The sequence below is a fragment of the Sycon ciliatum genome, chromosome 10 (genome assembly GCF_964019385.1).
Source record: "Sycon ciliatum chromosome 10, ocSycCili1.1, whole genome shotgun sequence".
Classification (NCBI taxonomy): domain Eukaryota; kingdom Metazoa; phylum Porifera; class Calcarea; order Leucosolenida; family Sycettidae; genus Sycon; species Sycon ciliatum.
This window is the reverse complement of record NC_088652.1, coordinates 3920282-3925690: the sequence shown is the minus strand read 5'-3', so window position 1 is coordinate 3925690 and position 5409 is coordinate 3920282. Positions and strand designations below refer to the sequence as shown.

At 48.4% G+C, this 5409-nt stretch overlaps 1 long non-coding RNA gene across 1 annotated transcript; it reads right to left on the bottom strand.

Moving 5' to 3' along the window:
* Positions 1-2482: 2482 nt before the first annotated feature.
* Positions 2483-4989, bottom strand: LOC135826010 (uncharacterized). Its single transcript, XR_010555191.1, has 2 exons — positions 4626-4989; positions 2483-3552 (listed from the first exon to the last, which is right to left on the bottom strand). It is a non-coding gene; the product is annotated as an uncharacterized LOC135826010 (long non-coding RNA).
* Positions 4990-5409: the final 420 nt, after the last annotated feature.

Genomic DNA, 5409 nt, shown 5'->3' with positions numbered 1-5409 from the left:
AGTAATGTGTTGATTTGGTGCCTAGTCCATGTTTCTCTATACGTTTCTATACATACATACATGTAGGTGCATAATATGTTAGGGTCTCTAGTGTACTTAAAGGCCATGCGGCGTTATCGATAATTTTCACGTAACGAAAAATAGAGCGCTTTAAGTTTTAACGTACACATATGACACCCTGGTTATTGTTGACTTGAGAGCCAGAGTATCCACTTCATTACCACCACATTTGCGCTCTGCGGCCGACCACGTTCATTCCCCACAACAGCAACAAGAGGTTACTTTCTAGAGAGCCAGAGTGGATTGACATTTCCGCGGTCAATATTTTTCGAAACGAGACTTTCCTCGATCAACCCGAAAACGAACCTTTTTTCCTTTGTGGATAGATCGATGAAAAATAATGTGGCTGGCCCCTTATACTGAATCTACACAGCAATTATGGTGTTGAAAAGGGAACATTTGGGGAGAGAACTGTTATACGTACCTAAACTTGGAAGATATGAGATGGCGGTGATCCTTCTCCGACCGGGTATCAGCTGGCCAGGGAGACTTCGTATCCGCGCCATCACCAGATCTGGAAGAGCAATCTCGGGTGTGACCAAAATGCAGCCTGGAGAAGGCAAATCACCAAGGCTGGAGGTGGCGAGGGCCAAGTTCCCCAAGCTAGTCAGTCAAGTAGACGGACGATGAGAACAGGATGGAGGTGTCGATGGCAAAAACAGTGACAAGATCCAGGTATCCACTGTTGTCCAGATCCGTTCGAGCTCTAACACCGTCTGTGTGCACGAATCTGAACACACCTCGGAGCGTTATTCCCCAGCCCAGTGCACACTGCGTGACCGAAACAGCAGCTAAACCACTCTGATGGTCCCCGAGGGCACACTTTCAAAGTTCAAAGCTATTTCAAAGCTATTTTACAAGCTATTTACAAGTTCGAGCACAAATGCTAGAAGTGAGTGTGGAGGTTAGATTCGGATTCCGGTTCAGCTGGGTTGCCAGAGCTCGCATTTGCAACGCTAGCTCGGGGTTGCGAATCAAGGCATTTGCTACATCCAGAATGTTACAGCAGCGCTTCGCGAACAGAACTGCATCAAGATAAGATCTCCTCTTCTGCTTCGTCGAAACTCCGGCAGCCAAGAAGCGGGGCGAATGATATCACTACTCCCGTCTTGTCCTGAAATGTTCGAACATTGATCACACGGTTGCCTGGCTCTAGTATTTGGCCATTTCTCGGAGTTCAGGGGTCAGGAGCTAGCGGTGTCCGTCAGTTTCCAAAATCTCCTAATCATTACACCACAATCATCGACATGCTTTCCGATATTGCTCGCACCGGCGGCAGAGAGACGATAGTGGTCCATGAACAACACAGTACTCTTGCTATCCGCCTCAGCACTGCAGCTGAGCTCCGTCCTCTGCTTTCCACAAGCGAACCAAGCTGCTGAATAGTGCCACAAAGAGTACATTTTTCACGGGCAGTTATGTAGAACTACTACACTTGGTAGCTTCAGTAGAATCAATACCGCGCCGGCATCGCCTCAAGATCGCTTCTAAATATAGCTCGGCCACAATCAGTGAATCACACGGGTCGTCTGCAGAGCAGATCTCCAGCACTCTACCGAGTATGTACTGTACACTTTGTTTTGTTTTGCTTTGCAGTTGTTGCCGCGGTCAGGCCAGTGAAATCATGTTCTGTGATTGCCCGTATACCGAGTATGTACATGACCGTGCAGCTAAGCAGTCCTCCGCCAGAGCAAACTCGAACTACATGTCATGCATGTTGTGCTACGAAAGCCTCGGAAAGGGGCTCTTGGCGCGTTTGGCAGCAAGCTGCTAACGCGATATTCCCTGACCACAATGGCCGCATCCCGTTATACATCCGGTTGATGCTTTACTTAGTACTAAAATACAATGGACCTCACCTCTTCGTAGTGCACACTCTGATAATACGTATACTGCTTATTACGGACAATGTCCCGGCATAAAAGAGAAGTCCATTCTTCTCCAACTTAAAATCCGACCCGGGAGTCAAACGCAGCCCGGTGTTTCCATCTCAATTGCATCATGCATGGTCAAAAAGCCAATCCGAAGGCCACAGGGGCGCCGCTTTCGGTTCATGGGTCGGATTTCTTTGGCCAGAACCTTGCTTCGGATACTAAGGACAGCGAAACCTGTCGAAGAAGACTGCTGAAGGGACTTTCAAAGTGTGGTCTCTGTAACCAGGTGGTCTCCTTATCCAGTGCCATTTGACTGGAAATAGCATCCCCTGGTCCTGGCTGCAGTGGTCTTCTGGGACAGGTGGTCGCCTCATACGAGTGGTCGCCCTGACAGGTTTTACTGTACACCTTCCCGTTCACTATGGGATACGGGTACGTCTTTTCAGAGAATTGGACAAGTGAAATCATTTCTGGAGAAAGCACAGCATGCACTGGCGACATACGACACACTGCACTAGCTCAGACTCACAGTTACCACGCAAAGACGATTATCAGGCGCCAAGAGCTGGCCTCAATGTTTTAAAAATGCAGTGTTTAGAATAGCAGCAGAGTTATCTCATCTCGCAGTTGCAACCTAACTCACGAACACCCGCGCGCACACACGTACACACGCACCTACACACTCATCCACATGCACCCTCTCCACTCTCTCTCTCTCTCTCTCTCTCTCTCTCTCTCTCTCTCTCTCTCTCTCTCTCTCTCTCTCTCTCTCTCTCTCTCTCTCTCTCTCTCTCTCCTCGGACCGCTCTGTGTGTTTACCAGTCTCTCTGTTCGTGTGCGTGTCTTTTCTCAGGCTGGTCAACTGGCAGTTAATTTGCGTCTCTGATGTCTTCCTCTCACTCTTCCCTGTCGTTCTCTATCTGCATGTAGTATCAGACAAAATGTAATGCTCTCTGGCGAGCTCCCAGCTTCTACACTGGACACGCGTCTTCAGCAGGTAGCTGGTCTTCATCCAGTAGCCTCGTCTGTAGCTGAGTGGACGATGGCGTCAGTGTCATCTGCGGCGGGCGAGGTCGGCGGTGTGCAGCGAAAGGCCCACGTCTGCATTTTTGGCACAATGCTTGCCTAGTACTAGTGTTCGCACAGGCACAAAACATCGCTAGAATAATGCTAAGAAATGTCACAGACGATAGACCTATGGCGGCAGCAGTGCGCAGCCGGACTTCATGCGAGTGCCGCGTGTCAGCAACACGCCTTGGCTTTGTCCGCCGGCCATGCTTGCCTCGCTTCTTGGAGTTGGGCGATGGGGTGTTGATTGCTGAACTCGCAAACCAACCCTTCTCCTCTTGTGTTGTGTGAGCCCCGTTGCTGTGTGGTGCTGCGGAGCTGGTTGGTGCCTCGCTGTCCGGTCTTGCAGTGGTAGGCAGGTCCTCAGTACTACTAGCGTTTCCCACGTCCACTTTGGTTGTCGCGGTGACGTCAGAGATGGTTTCAGAAGCAGAGGGTGCTGAAGCAGAGGTTGCTGCAGCTGTGCTGTTTGCAGCCAGTCCAGACAAGAAGCATAGGAGCATCACGTGAGAGATGGACCGTGATGTAGTGGCTACAGATGGGAGACAAGCTGCAAAGAACAGCGAGAGGAAAAAACAAGTAAACGTTTTATCCATAGTGACTGATCCTACTAACCAAGGTGGGGAATAACAGCGAGACCGTCCTACCTATCAATTCAAGGAACAGTTTGTATTTGAATCTGCATGCAATGTTCCTCGAGCACTCCTCTACTCCATGTGCTCCTCAGCCGACACACGCGAAATATGCCAACAACGAGGGGCCACTGGTACACTGAAATTACTCCTGACAGCTGTTTCGCCTTTAACAAGTCTCGTCAGAGAAGGTGATACTCTGTAACTTTACCAATTTTAAAAAATGTATTCATCATATGCCTTAGCCTAAATCGAGGGAATCTCGCTTCCATAACGTTACATCACTGCTTCTGTTCTATCATTGTTATAATCGGACCTCGCTATTCATGCATTATTGGGTGTCTGATGATTGATGATTAAAAAATACTGTATACCAACCAATATCGTTTCGTGGACTGGTATGTCTCTGCATGAGAATTGCCAGTTGGCATCTGACAGAGATGCCTGGCAGTCACACTGTGCATCTACTGCTTACACAGCTGCATAATGCCGTTTATTATTTTATTTTACTATTATTATTTTTTCGGCAACGCAGATGATGATGATGATGATGATGATGATGATGCATTTTTTTGTATTTTGTATTTTATTATATTTAAGGATTTCCCAAAGGCTTTGGGCCTGTCGAGGGGATCTCCTGCAAGAAGAATGACAACTTTATGTAGAGGGAGCAGTTAATCGAGGATAGGCTAAGGAAATAGATCGAGGCATACAAAATATGGTAATTAAGGAGTTGGGATACCGTCAGTGTAATGAATATATCGGCGAAAATGCTGATAGAGAGAATGCTTGAATTCGGGGAGGCTGGTTATAGCGTATACCAACCAACCAACCAATCTGCCTCCCCTCGATTTGGGTGCCGGTTCTCATTACTACTACTTTGAAACGCTATGATGTTCCGAAAGATAATATACTAGCATGGCCGTATACTCATAGTCGTAGTGACATTCGACTCCAGCAAAATATCATCACAGGACAGGTTCCAACTTACCGGTACACGACATTATGTGATGTGGTGGCAAGGATCGCATCCAAGCAAGACTCCGTGGCAGTGGGCTGCTAATACCAGGAGATTGACCAGTGCTCCACCACCAATTCAAGTATTGTTTTGTTTGACCTGCGGCTTCATCACAGTGCTCATTGAACATTGCCTTGCATGGGTGATGCAGGTAACACGGTAGCCCGGATCCGCGGTGGTGTTCGTGCTACGGAGGATAATGTCCAACCAACGGTCGGCCTGAGTTGTTCGCACACTGGAATGTGAATAGCGGGTGCCGTCTGGAGACCTCTGGCACCAAAGGCCCTGGAAAACAGCTGCTAACCACTGTCGCGAGTGCAGACAGCACTCCCGGCGCAGCATACCAAGCAAGGGCATTGACAGAACAGATCATGAATGCCGATGCATGGTAGCCCTACCAAGAGTGTAGAGCCCTGAGAAGAGGGTGTTCGTTTGAACCTCTCCCACGACTACATGTACATGTACGTGCATGCTGTCTCCACCGTGTGCATTCACAGCGGATTGTGTGCCATAATGTTTTGCCAGGTGTGTACCAGTTGCTCCGATCCCGGTAAACATGGTAAAGGTGAAGATCTTTTCACTATACAGTACACTGAGTACAGTAATACACTGTGCAGAGCGTGCATTCCGTAGAAAGAAAATTAATAAAAGCACCCAGGAGGTATTCAGAACCAGGATTCGATGACTGCCTGCAGGGAAGCCTTCAGGTGCGGTTCAGTGGAAACATTACTACTCGTTGCCAATTTTTGTGGGAATA